Raw genomic sequence first — 17,326 nt, 5'->3', positions numbered from 1 at the left:
TCCTCTCCATCCTCTGCTGTTTTGCCGTCTTATTCTGTTTCTCTTTTTCCCTTTCTTTCCACAGTGTGACCCCCCCTTTTATTTAATCCCCACCACCTCTGTTTTCCATCTCCATCCTCCCCTTCCTCCATCTCTTTTCATATTCACCCCATCATTTCTTGTTCTTTTCCGCTGTTTCACTCTCGCCTCGAAAAACAAAACGGATATACTCTCACCTTCCCTTTTCTCCACTCTTTCTCTCTCTCATACTAAATTCCGAGACCACCCTCTCTCCTCTCCTCTCCTTTCTCTTTTCTTTGCTCACTCTCTCTATTTCCCTGTGGCCCTCCCCCTCCCTTTTCATGTTTCCCCCTCCCTCCATCCTCTCTTTCCCTCGCTGGTTCAGTTAGTCAAAGAAGAGATTCACGGAAGGAGAGAAAAGGGGGGAAAGGCAGGACGAGAGTGAGAGCGCAGGAGTGGGGCAGGCTGGGGAGAGGGGTGTGGGGTCTCAGCCCTCTGTCGTGGGGGGTTGGGGGGGTTGAGATACACCCCAATATTTTGTTCTAAGTACCATGGACTGCCTCTGCATTGTGACTACAAAGGTAAGCCTATCTGTTGTTCATTACTCTGGCTCTGTGTGTGTGTGTGTGAGAAAGAGTGAGCGGTGCCACAACTGTATCTGAACACAGAGTAGATGGGAGCACTCATCTTTCTGTATCTCAATTATAAAAGTATGCCATCTACATGCCGTTTCTTCTTCCATGAGACACAAAAATGTTCTTATCTTTGTGCTCTTTTTGGGATTTGTGTATTTTAGAAAAACCTCAGGGTGAGCTGGGCTACCTGAGTGGTGTATAGACAAGAACACTCTTTGATATCTCCCTCTCTGGATGACCCTCTCTCCCACTCTCTCTGCATCTCCTACTCTGTGTCATGCTTTGTGAGCGTATAAACAGGGGCTGACTGACCTGCGTGGATGTAGTAAAAGCGGGAGAGAACCGGTGCTTCGGTTGCCTGTGTGGGGCTTTGTGTCATGCTGGAGCTGCAGAATATGTCAGGGAGAGACCATGGGAGGGCACTCTGCATGCTAATCTCCCCATATTTTCAGCTGCCGTATCTTAACCTCGACCGTAGGCACACGTTAGAGCTACCCGCTGTGCGTCTGCACACATCTGCCTCTCACACACAGGGTATGAACGATGTGTTATATCATACACATGTGCTCGGCGTCAGCGCGCAGCCCGCCGCTCCAGGGAGGCAGACCTAGACGTGAAATGGGCTAATAAAACGAAAAATGATGTACCCTGACTCCAGACACACTCTGGGGGCTCAGACCCTGTTTGTTCAGACGGCTACAATCTGTTCTAGACCTTCAAACATCCTGGTGGATTCAAAAACAGGTGAACAATATACTGTAGCAGCTGCACCTGAATGCAGTTTCTGGCAGGAAGTGATGACAAAAGTGGGAAACAGAACATACACACACACACACACACACACACACACACACAGCAACTCTTACAGCTGTACGAGGGTGATGATCATTTGAAAATTTTACTTGGACTCGTGTGTGTGTGTGTGGACTCAGAGAAGAAGTGAGTGCAGCTGGCCCTTTCAAACGCATTACATAAATTTGTGCTTAACTGTGGCACATTACATTCATTTGCTTATCAACCTCTCAGTTTCCTTGGCAACAGAGATTATTGGTCATTTAAACACAGATAAGTAGGTGCAGTCAGATGAGCCGGGAGAACGCATTTCACAATGTGGAGGTTTACATTGAATACATTTTTGTTTATGTGACATGGATGGAAATAAAAGCAGGCACTGGATTTCACATCTTCCTCTAATGAGGTAACTTTCAGGCTGATAACTGCATGTTGGTTCTACAAGCCTGTTTTTGTTACCTAACACGATGCAGTGTGACAAATTCTCTGTGGGAAAAGACAAAACAAAAATGAAAATGTCAAGGTATCTCTCTGTGAGCGTGGAACATCAGTCCCTTATGCATCCTATTTGCCTTTAGTGTGACTCACTGAGTTAGCATTTGAAATAAATAAATAAAAAGCCCAGTGTAAGTGAAAGACCACAGTTGGTAACAGTGGATATTTCACCAAACTTGTTCCAGAATCTTGCATCGCTATCAAAGTGAGAAAAGACTTAGTGTAAAGCTGGCAAAGAAAACCTCAGTATTGCCAAGAGATGGTGAGACAGATGGTCAGTTTATAACAGGGAAAGTTAGTGCACAGAAGTGTGTAAAGGAATGCACTGACTGAGTGGCAAAGCAGGTGTCTGATCAACCAATGAGATGATTCTTTAAATAGCTACCAGGACTACTTCACCAAATGATCATCAACCTCCTTTCAACCTCTTTGGTATCAAACATAGTGAAGTAAATAAAAATTGGATAGAAACAAGAAATTCACATAAGAGGTAGGGATTCACCTGTTATCCCACTATGCAAATTTACCTGGATGAGAGGGTCGGGGGATTTGTCAAAAAAACAAACTTGGTGTATTCCTTTAAATGTGAGTTATTAAACTTTAATGGGGGATGGCTGCATTGCAGGTGAGGAGTGTGGCTTGCCGTCATGTAGCAGATGATGGGTGAGCAGCTCCCTGGGTGAGCTGTTCCCTGACACCCACATACTGTAGAACAGGTTATGTAAACAACGTTGCTTCCCCGTGCAGGTCTGTGCACAAAGTTTTGCTGTGTGGGTGAAGCCACAGCGAGCCGGTCAGTGACAAATATCTGGTAACACCGGGTACAGCACGCAACGTTGAGCTGAAGCGACACAGTTCTCAGAGCTGCTTTTAGTTTGAAGAATAGCAGCCCCAGGAATACAATACAATACAGTACAGTAAAGTACAATACGAGCTTCTCCCAGCCATCTTTAAGACTTAAATGGCTTCCCCAGTGAGCCACTGTACTGAGTATTTTGATGGGAAACTAACCTAAACCCTGAATTTCAAGTGAAATGTAATAAATGGACCTTGTTTGAATGCAACGGAAGCAGAATTAGTGAAATTCTGTGGAGGAAAAGAAAGGGCACTTGAAGAAAGCTCCTTTATACTAAAGAGAAGCTAATAATATTTGAATAAGAGTTCAATCCTGGAGGCAGTTATGGTTAAAATTAGACAACTAGTGTTTCTGTTTCTTTTATAATGCTACTATTATTTTTACACATCTCTACACACCCGACAAGTCTGAACCTTTGGCTTGGAGAAATGAGTGAGATTGCCTTATTGCCTTACTGTTCCCCACAGCCTCCAAAATGCCTCGGAGACATGTCAAGTGAGACATAGCGTCTTGTCTGTATGTTGTAATGACACCAGTCCTTTTCAAAATCAGCTCATGAGGAGGAACTAACTCCAGCAAATGCAGATCAGGTCATGTTAGGTCCTCGTCGCTGGCGTAGAGTTGAACCGGCTCTGAAGCCACATTGAACAGCTTGTAATTTCATCTAATTTAGAAAACAGATGACCCAGGAACACTCAGAGTTTCACTTCCTACCAAGTAATGGACTCTTTTTGTTTTTTAGGTTTTTTTTTGTCCTGGACATTTTAATAGCTTATGTAATTTCTTTCTCCTTCCTACACTGAAATGTCAGTAAAATAAAATAAATAAATAAATAAAATGCAACATATGATGGCAATGCATCATACAGATGTGTCATTACATAACACTTGGAACTGGAATATTAGGGCATATCAGCTCCAGGAGACGTCACAAGATTTATATTTGGTTGTGAGCCTGACAATACCTTTGACTCTCCCTCCCTGTATGGCACTGAGTCAGAGAAGGATGGTTTGATGTTTAAGAGGCGAGAACAAACGACAGTGTTCACGGCAAAAAAAAAAAAAAAAAAAAGGAATTCGAGCTCTTAAAGCAACTTATATTAATGCCATCATGATGTCTGATAGAAAACGGCTGCAATTAGGAATCAAGTATGTATCTCTTGTATATATTTCTGGGAACTCTCACTGCCTTCCTCCTGCTTTGCTTGTCTTACACTCCTTTGATGATCACTCCTCTCCCTGTTGTCAGCCTCGTTCCACTTCTCCGCTCTCACATTTCCAATTCCTCAATTTTTTTTGTCCTCTCTGCCTCCTTCACCTCTGTAATCCCTCGCTCAGTCCTCTCCTTCCAGCCCTCTCCTTCCTTTATCTCATTTTACCCCCCCCCCCCCCCCCCCACTCTCCTCTTTCCTGCTCTCTGCTCTCTAGCTTACCTTCTGCCCTACTCTTCAGCACTTTTGAGCCTTCCCTAGTTAAAGCTTCTTCAAATAAATTATACATTTGACAAGATGTAGTCAAAGTCAGCAGCTCCATGTGCACAGTATTGGCTTCATGTATGGCTTCGTGCCCCAACATGAACATCCTCTTCCCTGGAATGGGTTTTCGCACTCACATCTGTAATTATTTTGCGCTGCCAGCTGTTCTTATGGTTCAATATATATGAATATTTATATCTCGTGAGTGCATGTGTATGTGTGCACACAAGGACGAGAAGCTTATGGCTGCTGCCTCTTGCTCGAGTCCTAAGAGCCTCCAAAATGGAGTTGAGCTAAACCCTCTGCTCTCAAATCAAGCTCCTCCTCCTCCTCGTCCTCAGCATTCATTCAGCTCATCACACCTAAACAAGTGTCCATTCACCATACAGAGTGATGTGTGTCTGTCTGAGCGTGTGACATACAGTATACTGTGCTGTGGGTTAGGATTAGTGATCCAGCGGAGAGCTCATATGATCTCCGCTCAAGGGCACGAGCGTCCATGAGGCCTTTGTATGCAGCCACAGAGACACTGATCCTGCCAAGTTGCTCCCAGGGCACAGTGAGCGAAGCAGGGCTTGCCCCGGCGCAAGTCTAATGCCATGACTGCACAACGTTTAGCTTCTCTATTGTCCCATAAATAAATAAATAATGCATCAGAATCAAAGGGATAACAGAGACATAATTATATACAGATGTTTTCTTCTCCATCGTCCTTTTTCTGCTCAGATGACAGCAACTGCTTTTGAGCCCATGAAGAAATAGTGCTAAATTCTGTGGTCAGCCACAGTATTATTTCATCTTTAAGCACATATTGCACCAGTCACCCACACATTCGACTGCTTTCCCGAAAGAAAGGCGCACACCTACATGATCAGACAGAGCTCACACAAACTGCAGAGCACCCTGCTCCAGTGCAAGTGGCTTCTGCACTGAGAATTGGTCCAGTTAAGAAATTGGTGAAAGTTCAAGTCTCAGAAAACTTGTCAGATTTAATTAAACTGGAGGCTTAGTAGAGGCTTGCTGTATGGTGCTATTTGTTTTATTTTATTTTTCTTTTTTACTGTGGTTGCTAAATTCAAGCAGCTGTAATTGTTGTGAATGGTGTAGGTGAATAGATCTTTTTCTTTTTCACCTTGTTTCAGGTCCTAGAGCTTGCAGAGTTGACTTTGGCGATGGTTTATTTTATATTTGAATTCATCCAAGCTCAGCAGCCCCTCTCTACGTTAATATATGACCAATGCAATCCTAACCTCTAGTCTCTCAACTATTTCATAATGCCTATGCCCCCCACCCCCCAGGAGGCTTAGCTGGCAAGGAGGCTGTTAAGAGCTTCTCTTTGTTAAATGTACACAACACAATCTGTGCTCCACTCTATAGTCGCTGTCTTTTGCTTCGCTCTGCTCTACAGTCTCATCTAAATAGAGTATGAGCAGCACCTTATCATTTCTTTTGAGTCTTACCTCAAATGTTCTGATTTTATTTCCGATATTTCAATATACCACAAGGTGAAGAGGCCACTGGCTCACTCAGTTTCTTTATTGCTTTTCAGTGTTTTGATGTATCTTTCTATTTATGAAATGAAAAGGCTGTCCCTTTTGGACAAGGAAGCTTTCATTGCAATCATTATCTTTGGTGTGAATGATAGATCACCATTTTGTTGATTTAACATGATGCGAATGTAATTACGTACATTGTAAACGCCAAGGAGACTATAGCCTCGTTGGTAAAAACCGACATAAAAAGAACCTCAAATCTTTCATATTGGTCTTTATTCTATTAACAAAAAAGGCAACCCACTTGGTGTCCACCAGAAGACCCTGCTTAAAGGCTCTGCCGCTTAATTTCAGTGTTTTGGCTGTCAGCATCGCTGTCTGTCCTGAAATTGTCCATATGACAGGTGACAGATTAGATCCATCATGGGTTGTTTGGGCTGGAGACTTTGTCGTCTCACATTGAGTGAGAAGGCTAACCAGGAGGAGGACTGTGGCTGACAGCTGTGCTATTCTGCTCACTGACACTGTAGCATGCACCGACAAGAAACACAACAAATTGGTGTAGTAATTCTGTAAATGAGACTATGGGAAATAGCTAAATCAATACAGATGATAATGTATATTTAAAGACGAGGGTAGATTCACTGGAGGAGGTCCTGTGGGCCACATTAGGTAGAGAGCTAAGGTCAAGATGGGTCAACTTCTCACCAGGGCCTCCTGTAATAAATTTATATGACCACACTATAGGCATTTTAGTTAAAGGAGTCAACAAACTAGCATGTGTTGTGTAATTAGGGTGTATTTGTAAATGTATGTGTGCTTGCGTATGTGTGGGGTGGGATGTGGACATGCAGAAAGGGGTGAGGGGAAGGTAGGAGAAAAATGATAGAAACAAGAATGACGTGGATGGTAGTGCTGATATCATTGATATGAATAGCACTTGCATTAGCCTTGCAAATGGGATCAGATTTTCTTACAAAGCTGTGATCATATTTTTCAATACAGCACACAATGACACCTTGTGGCATATTATTAAACTACAGCAGAGGAGTCCATGACAATCTGGCTCAGGGATGTTGTCAAATTTCAGCCGCTGGTGTTGTCCACGCAATGAGCTGGATGTTCAGATGCTACATTATGCTGCACTGGCTTTAGAGTATCAACGTGGTCTACTTTCACTAAGGTCGAGGCCTTGTGTTTTTCCTTATGATTAATAGGAAATTGCTGGACCCTGTATCAGCTATTTATGAGCAGTCCCTTGTCACAGACCCTTGTAATGTTCTCATCTGAAATTCAGGTCACAGATTCAGAGATTTTCAACCTGCTGTTTGGCACAAGAGCAAAAGACTGGCCAGAGTAAAAAGACATATTTGAATTATATGCTTTCTGACTCTAATGATACACCTTGCTGCCTGCATGCCTAAAAAAAAAAAAAAACCCCAAAAAAACATTTGAATGAAAAACGCAACATGAGCTAATGACACCGTGCAAGCTCGAGCACGCACGCGCTCACGCTCAACACGGCAATGTGCAAGCGCACATATTTTGTGTGATTTGTTTGTCTCTGGCTTTGTATCTTCATGCTCCTCTTATAGGTGATGTCAGTTGCCTAGCAACCAAGCAATCAGGGCCCGATTGTTGCCATGACAACATGGCAGGGGTATCATCATGGAGAGAATAGAGATGAAAGGAGGAACGGAGGGAGAGAGGAGAGGAAAAGAGAGATAGGGAGAGAGAGAGAGAGAGAGAGAGAGAGAGAGAGAGAGAGAGAGCCCTGCCATTGAGGGGAGTTGATAATGTGAAGCCCACAGTATGCAGGTAGGAGGATGACCTCTGTGTAGGCGGCAGCAGAGAATGCTCATGAATGCAGAGAATAGAAAATTAATGTTTGGTCTTATGCGGCTGGATCTGCGGGTTACGCAGCATTTGACACTGTTCTAACAGTACAGGCTTCATTCCAGATGGAAATGTCATGATGTGCTCCAGTTGTCTTTAGTCACAGACAGTGAAGCTGATGCAGAAGCCACTGCTCAGTGTGTCGCTGAGGTCCAGAGGGTTTCGGGCCTAACCTCTGCAGGTGTCATAACCCATCCATCACCCGACAGCAGTCCACTGTAAAGCAGTCCAATAGGGTCATGGTGCATTTACTCTGTTTATTCCCTCGCTCATGTCTGCCCTTAATACAGCGTTGTAGCCGAAAGAGACGTGGCCAGAGAGGGAAAGAGCAGGAACGACACACAAATACGCCGATTATGATGCCAATTAAGCTGCTGTATGGACCAGAGTAGAGACGGAATTATATTTAGCATCAAAACACTGACGACATTGACTGAATTAGTGGTGCGACCAAATGACATGTTATCATTGTAAAGACTGGTCCACTGTGTCTAAGCTAAAAAGACTGTTCAGCACGGCTTTGAAAATGGACTAGAGTGTACTTTACAAGAAGATTTCTGCACCATTAAAGAATACTTATCACAATTCAGCCCAGTAGTTGCACAGAACAGTTACAATTGTGTTGCCTATCAGCTACTACCACTGATCTCATCATTATATTATATTCAGTAAAACATCATATTCTGTGCTGGTGTATTTTCTGATGTATTTATCCCAAAAGTCCCTATTTGTAGATTTTCATTAAACACTTGACTATCATAGTCTCTACCATCATATTCTTTTGATAACTTTAATGCTTGGTGTTGGTTTTTGACACTTGGCATCAAAATTTCATGGGCAAATTGACTTTCACAGTCCAGTCAGGAACTATTTTGTTACGCTGCAGGAGCACACACCACAGAGGAGTGAGTCAACTCAACTCCTTTGGCCAAACGTTACCATAAAACATGTAATAACTGCCTAGTCTCAAATCATTGTTCTAACTGTGGATGTGACTTGTGATCAAGATAGAGAAATTCAGTTTGTTACTATGATTTATAAGTATCTGAATCAAAAAGAAAAAAAAAACCTGAATGATATCAGTTGTTTGGAGTAAAAAATCAGGACACATGCTTTCAAATGTGCTTTCTAGGCTTTTTATGATGATATTTAGCCTTTGATGTGAAATCATTGATAGGTTAATATCAAATATGAAATTACATGACTAGTTCAATAGTATGTATATCTTGACACAGTCAGTAGACAACACAGGAGAAGGCATATCCCTAAATAGTATCATGATGTATATGATGTACACTGATATTCCAACATCTGAATAACCATCATAACACCTGTGGTTTTACTCTTCTCATTTACCAGTTATCACTGCTGTGTTAGGCTGATGTGAAACTGGAAAGGTGAGAAAGTACAGTAGGCGATGTTTTGTGAGCCAAAGGCTGTCTAAGAGGTCTGTTTTTGAAAAGTGTAACAGAAAAAAGATCCTTTAGAACAGAAATAGATCTGAGTATCCAGCCAATGACGCCGGCAACTCTCGGTCACATATTAAAAAGGTGTATTATACGTGTAAAAGCACAGTGACATCAAATGAACGTGTCGAGCCTCTGGCCGAGCCTTTTATGAGGCAAAAAATATACTCATCCATTTAGGGATATTAGGACATAAATTAACTTTCATGTTACAGTTAAAAATATGTTGCCACATGAAGAGGACTGGGTATGATTAATTTATGATCACCTTCAGAGAAAACAAGAGCGAATAACAATCACCCAAGTGAATGCTTGATCAATAAATAGAGGTGGCATACTGCCCCAATTTATGACTGCTAAGATTAGTTTACGGGTCACGAACAGTGTTAGAGGGTGATGTAAAGGCAAAATCACCTTTTCTCAAAATTAAGAAATATAATGAAATTAAACAAACATCCAGCAGTGTTTTATAGAAAGGTATCAACTCTCTGCTAAAACCACTGGAATAAATACTTCAAATTTTGACAGATAGCAATGATTCACAGTGTCCAATTTCTCTTTGAATACTATATGTTTATTGTAAAGGGTATTTTTTTTCTGTTTTGGTTTTTGTTTGTTTGTTGAGTCTCGGTTCTGAAAAATGCTACAACTGCTCAAATACTTCTGTACCAGCACAGTTTTGCAAGACCAGAAAAATTACTAGATCAAATGACCATTTCCATTGTTATGTTATTTAAAGAAACTCGCTTCCTCTTTCCCAGTGGGCTGCATCTTTGCACATTCTGTACAACACATTTTATTTTATTTTATTATTAAAATAATAAAATATTAAGTTAAACTGCTGGGGCCTTTTTAATTAACAAACACTGAATGCTTTCATGAACATGAAAAGTGTTGATGTTTCAAGTTACTGTCAAGTTACTTTCTCCTTTTTCTAGATTTCAACATTTTTCTGAGAATCACCGTTCCTATCTATCTGCAGCACAGATTTACACAGAATTTAAGGAAAGGTTAAAATCATCACCATGGCTGCAACAAATAACTATGATTTCATTAGAACATTTTTTTAAATGATCTATTAAACTTTTAACCAATACAATATCACAAAATAGCAAAAGAAAAAAATCCCTCCAACAGTTTCAAGAGCCCATAACACTGTCAAATTCAATTCAGAGTATGAAACAGAGAGCAGAAGCAAAAACTCACATTTGCGGGGCTGGAACTGGCAATAAGGTTAACTGATTATGAAACTTGTTGTCAATTGATTTTCTGACCAATTTCAATACAAACATAATGGCAGTGAAGTGAATACGCACCTCAGAAATTAGCATATCGGCTACAGTTAAAAAAAAAAAAAAAGATGCACAGAGTTAGATATGTAATTATACAATGGTTGCATAACAGAGGTGTCTGTGTTAAAAGTTTCCTTATTTTAAATCATCAGCATCATATTTAGCTTTCACTTGTTTCATAAGGTAGCCTGTGCGTGTGTGTGTGTGTGTGTCATGTCAAAGAGGGAGAAGGTGCAAAAAAAACAGTATGGATGGCAACATGCTGTGGTGTTTATTTCATAAAAAGAGATGAAAAATAAAATAATATAGAAGGTTTACTCTCTGTCGCTACGTCTCCTTCTATCCCCTCCCTCACTCACCGGCAGTGACAAACATATTTTATGAGTCACGGCTGGAGCAGGCTGCCAGTCCTCTCTGTTCAGACCCTTTTCCTTTAGCATCAAGATACATCCAACACCAACAACTCTGGCTTCCAGGAAAACTCTCTCTCCTCGTCTGCCACGACAACCCCCCCCCCCTTCCCCTTCCCTCTCTCCCCCTCCCTCTTTTTTATTTCCCCTTACCCTTCCCCAGCCTCCCATCTCTCTCTCTCTCTCTCTCCCCATCCCTCTCCTCCTCTACTGCGGGTGTCTGGGAGGCTGTTTTTCCTCTGTCTCTCGCTCATGAAGGGCCGCACTAAGCTCCCTTCTCTCTGCCCGTGTGTGGTAGGTAAATTCACCTCTCTGTTTGTGTCGTTCTTCTCCTTCTCCATCTCTCTGTTGCTGCCTCTGTTTTGCATGTTAGCTTGAAGTCTGCTAGTCGTTCTGGCAGGCTTGGGGGAGGTCTCTATCTACATTTGTGCATATTACATCGAACATGCTTGCAGTTTCCTCCACTCTGATAGATTAATAAGACATACAGTATCTGTATATGAGGAATGGTTTTTTTTGTTATCCTTCTGGGTCTGCTCTGGGTAGGTTTAATCAGGCATTTTGAGTATTACGTATGAACGTGGCCTGGCACATGTGGGTGTGTATGTGCCCGTGAGCATGTTTAGACATGCAGAGGGAGTAAAACTCTAGCAGACTTGTTGAATGAAGCATTACAGAATCATGTACGCTGTGGTTTTACTGTGCGTTTGGATAGATGTTGTCTGTATGCATTTAAATGTAAATCATATTTTTGTGCACCTGTCTCCTTGTGAGGACACTAGGACACTAGCCCAGTGTCCCCTCCTAAGATTAGGAAAATCCTCCAACTGCCAAAAAAAAAAAAAAAAAAAAAAAATTCGACCGTCGTCACTTTGAAAGAGGTCATGTCCGTTTCAGGGTTAAAGGCTTAGGATCAACATCAGGGTTAGAGGTGAGAGAATGGCTTTTCGTCACACATTCAGGGCATTCAAGTCCCATTATGTTTAATACAGTAAATATGCAGCTGTGTGCGTTTGTGAAAATGAAAAACTGAGCAGGCAAGAGAAGACCAGAGCTCCTCCAGTCTTAATTAGCTGAGTATACATGATGAGGCTGGGTGTGTTTTTATTCTACAGCCAGAAACCACTGTGCTCATGTATGTGTGTGAGTGTGTGTGTGTGTGCATGTGTGTGGACTGCACTGGTTATTATCTGTGTTTGAGTAGTTAATGCAAATATGAACACAAATACAAGATGTCAGTTTCAGCCGGTCAAATTTATCGTCCAAAAGATTTATACAGTAAGCGGCACTGATGAATGAGTATCATTATTTTTTATTGACCTCATTATTGGGATAGATGCAGTGTGGTCAATAAATTTGTAGGACAATGACACATTTTTTTGTTGTTTTTTGTTGTTTTGCCTCAGCACGTTGGATTCTAAAAGTCCAGACTCTGCTATAATTTAAGGGTATTTGCATCCACATCAGATCAAACATGGAACAAACTTTCCCAATTTTAATGAACTAAATGCAAAAAAACTGAGTTTCAGATTAAAAGATTTGGGGTTCTTTTTAGTTATTACAGTTACATTTTGGATCTCTTGTTAACATGAAGACCAAAGAAGCATCAGTGCCAGTAAAGTAGGCCAACATGAGGATGAAAAACTAGAATAAATATGTGTTTGTTAGTTAGTGAGTTCATCAATTGTGAACAACCTGCTAGACCAGAGAAACCCAGTATATAGAAGTGAACGACAGAACAACCGGGAGGTTGAAGAACAGAACTTTACAGATGTGCAAGACGCAAGACTATGCAGCTATCAGAGTTTTCGATCAAAGTGTTACAGACAGATGAAACAAAGATCAACCTTTGACTTTTGTGAGTGATGGAAAGATGAAAGTGTGGAAAAAAACAGAAGCAGATCATAATCCAAGGAACACCTCAGTGAAATACGGTGCAGGTGATTTCATGGCTTGAGTGTGAGTGGCTGCCAGTGGATTCGCTCGTGTTCATTGATAATTTCACTGCTAAACAGGGCTGTAATTCCTACAGGTCATCTGATGTGGTTGTAAACCCCCTGAGAGTTAGTACTTTAACCTCATAGTGATCTCAGATCTAATGTGCTTGAGTATCCTGCGCCCATCATCATCATTAAGGTCTTGATATAAAATCTAAAATCATATTTCAAATTTTAAAAAGGGAAATGTGAAACATGGCAATACCTTTACATCACAATGTCTCTTGCTTTTTACGTGAAAACTGACCCACAGCGGGCCACACAAAGGCAACATGATCCTCCAGTATTCTTGCTACACCATTCATCATCGGAATGAGAGATCTGAGCTTGGTATCATGTTTGGCGAGCTAACATTACCACTTGGCTGCAAACAGTTGCAACAAAATCATTAAACCTTTGTTTTTGCCAGTCATGGTGTCACAACACTGTATTAAAATACATTTAATTTGTGCGGCACACCCCCACCCACTATCTTCTGATGCCATGTGATTGGCTGACTGGTCCATCCTATCACCTATAAGCTAAAATGGATGTTGATGAGGTGGCCAAGTCCAATGTATCAAGTGTATCTCTTACTGCTGTACTTATTTTCATATAGAGGTATTTTCCTCATTCAAATCCATTCCTGGGATCTCAGCAGCTGATCAACTAATAGGTTAGATTGTCTGTATTATCATGAGTCATGCCTCTGCAGAGGTAACTTCACACATTTGCAGAGAGATTGAAAATAGGAGTCAAAGCTTTGACATAGCACATCATTCTTCAGATGATGGAGTTTTCTTGTAATGGCTCTTAATTTAATGTAATTAGTGGTGTGTTTCCTGGATGAGCACAAATTCCAAAAAGGCAGATAATCCCAGTTGGTTACCATTTTAAAAAGAAGCAGTTCACTTTGTGTGCTTTTCGTCCTCTTTTCTGCATCTGTGACAACTGTAACACCATATATTCAACTAAACATTGCTTACTAGTTAGCACACTGGGTAATTATGGTAAGCTGCAAATTACTATGTGATCTTAAAGGACCAGTGTGTATGATTTAGTGACATCTAGTGGTGAGATTGCAGATTGCAACTAAATGAATAGCCCTCCCCTCACACCTCCCTTTCCAAGCGTGTAGGGGAACCTATGGTGACCTTCAGGTAATATAATAATTTGAAAAGCCCTCTCTAGACCAGTGTTTGGTTTGTCCATTCCAGGCAACTGTAGAAATGTGGGGGTGCCACATGGCACGCTCCATGGAGGAGGACTTGCTCCTTATGTAGATGTGAGGGGCTCACTGTAAGCTAACGAAAACACAACGATTTTTAGTTGCAGGTGATTGCACACTAATGATTAATGATGAATATAATTATGAAAATTATATTGCATTTCTGCCACTAGATCCACATAAATCCTGCACACTGATCCTTTAATTCACCACCAAGCATGCAGACTAGTACTAAAGTAAAATTTCAGTGCAAACATAATGGTCCAAGCTGTCCATCAAAACTGTACCATGGTGCCATTTATATTACCAGAGATGTTGTTTTTCTGCCCACAGAACTCTCATTTACCAGTGAGCATGTGAAGATTTCAAAGTCAACAAACTCTACAATGAATGGCCCCATGTTATTGGACAGCCTTGCTAGCCATGTTCAGCAGTCATAACAGTAGAAGGTATATAATACTATATTTTTGGCCAGATAAAAACAGTGTGGCATTACACAGACATTTACTCAGTTGAAGCGACTACTCTATTGGTCCTTTTCTCACTAGTGATTCTTCCAGTTTCAAAACCCCCAAAGTTACACACTCTGGAATTCAATTTGATGAAAAAAATCCATGTGCAAGACATGACTCACTTTCAGATGGCTGTGGTGGGCAACTGGGCATAAATACTGCCAGTCAGCTCTACCTGTTGGCACCCAGTGGCTCTGTTTTTATCATCTTGGCTAGAAGCGGTGCCATGGCTGACCAGACTGGTACCCTGCTGTGCTCGCTACATGCTGAGCCAAAGCTATCAGCGGTAGCCTGAGCCTCTTTGTCGCATTTCATCAGAGGTAACTCCAAAAAAATATACTTTTGCAGTGTTAAAAGTGTGCAGCAATTTCTAACTTTAAGAATACACACACACATAGAGAGGTGCAGGTCAGTATGAGCTTTAGTGCGAGTTGACCATAATTAAAACATGTCAGTGCACAGTGCTTTATTTAGCATTAACAATGTTTTTGGCTACATGCCTTCACCCAAGAAGAAATCTATAATGACAACTGCTTCTTTATACTCTAAAGTTGTATAACAACAACACAGGTGCAGACAAGTTCAATGCTATATCACCAGAGGGAAACAACATGTCAGATTGATTTATAGTGTTGTAAATGTGTAGCACCTCTGTGACCAGGCCAAGAACTGGGACTTCAAGTGACCATATTCATAAATACTGCCCTGATGGAAGAAGCATCATGGTTGTATATTAAAGCCTAAACATGGGAGACTAGCACTCATCGTCAAATCTCATGTAATGAATTGCAATGTACTGCCCATTAAGTGAACCTTTGTCGGTGTCCTGGTCGTGGTTATGCCAGAAGACTTATACAATCCCTGAATGCAAATTTCATGTGTAATTATAGAGCTGTAGTGACACCCCCAGGGCAAAGAAAATGAAACTTATCTCAGCCAAACTGCAGTCTGACCACCATCATCAGTATATTTCAAGGGATGGTAGAAGCAGATTAGGTTGCTACAGCTGCTAAAGAAAACACAGCAAGGCCTGAAAACACAACATGGAAACATGTTCCTTTAAAAGTCATTTGGATTGTGTTTGCTTGTTAGTGCATCAAAAGGCATCTGTATTGTGCTGTCTGGGAAAGTGAAGTGGCACATGGTGTCCCACAATCAGACATGACACATCAGCCAGCGTCGTCTTTACAAAGGAGCACCACGGTTAAACTGTTTAAATGTAAATTAAAGGACTAAAAGTGAAAAAATACTTTTTAGCATTTCAAATTGCCCTATGTATCAAAAATCTGAATCCTAATTGTATGTAAATCTGTTCCCACTGTCCCCACCTCTGTTTATAATGCTCTATTTAGCATTTTGTTTTTCATTAGTGAAGAAAGAAGTGTATTTAGCAGCAGTTTGTTATATTGTAACATAGCTGTGTTGAGTGGTAATGATGGTATTGAAAGCTCTGTATTTTTTGTTTATTCTATTGTAGGTGCTGTTCATTACAGTTACTTTGACTTGGTGAAGAGCTAAAAAGATGTGAAATAAGCCAAACACCACTCAAATGAAAAAGGACTTACAGAAAATTGAAGTCTGGAGTTATACAGTGAATATACAGTATATTATGGTGTATACAGCAGAGACAGCCATTGCATTAGCATGTTCATAAGGTTAGAAATGATGGTGAGATGCATGGTGACAGCTCTAAAGTGTAGTGTGGTGGTCCCAAGTCATCTTTCATCCACATTTTTTCAAGTCACACGTCAAGTCTCAGATGGAGGACAGCTGGTAGAGGACAGTCTCAGTACTGTGGACAGCACACTGCTGTAGTCCTTGGTGTGGGAGGAGACACAGCAGAGCCAGACTGTGATAGAGGAAGTGAGGTGACGGCTGTGTAGAATGAGACCAGTAGTTTCTGTGTGACATTCTTCGCTTGTCGCAGGAAGAAGATCATCTGTTAGGCTTTCATAATTACGGTGTAGATGTTCTCATCCCATTTGAGGGTGGTGCAGATAATTATCCCCCAAAGAGCTCAATTTAACCATTTAATAACTGTCTCAATGCATGTCTGCAAATACAAGAAGAAGAAAACAAGTGAATTTCTGTTTTGTTTTTTTTTCTTCTTTTTGGCTTTTGAGATGTGTTGAAGGTGTGACATGCTGTGACATGTACACCATACTTCATGCATAACGCATTGCTCCAAGTCATCACTGTTCATCACCAGGGATATCATAGGTGAAACATTACAGTTTGGCTGTAGAGCAACCTCTGAGCTCTGCCACTGCACCTGGAGTTGATCTGAGGGAAGGCTCCACCATAGGATCGAAGGTGGCCAGGTTTTAATGCCTGTGGGGAGCTTATTGGGAATGAGGGGGGCTTTAAGAGTGACCAGTCCAACTGGTCCATGTCCAACTTATCTTTCCATGACATTTTTAAAAGTGTATTTGTTGGGCTATGTTTTAGCTAAATGACTGTCACCTCTATTTTAATTCTTATAAAAAATTTTTTTTAGCCAACCAGGTCTTATTTGACATGATGCTATTTTGTAGTAAGAACAGGTGAAATCAGATATTCCAGCAGACAGAAATCAGATAAAGCAGGTTCTGTGTAGGTGTGAATACTATAATTCTAACCTTGGGTGTTTTCCTAGTCAGTAGAGCTGAGGCAGTCTCACAGCCTCAGGAGATTCCCAGTTGTGTTTGCACTTTAGACTATTTCAGTGTCAAAGCTGCTGAGTGCTGGGGGTTATAGAAGGCTGGAGACTGGAGGCTTGTTTCGATCCACATTTTTTTCCCCCTCCAAATTTAGAAGATAAC

Source organism: Toxotes jaculatrix, chromosome 12 (genome assembly GCF_017976425.1).
Source record: "Toxotes jaculatrix isolate fToxJac2 chromosome 12, fToxJac2.pri, whole genome shotgun sequence".
Classification (NCBI taxonomy): Eukaryota; Metazoa; Chordata; class Actinopteri; family Toxotidae; genus Toxotes; species Toxotes jaculatrix.
Note: the sequence above shows the minus strand (reverse complement) of the source record.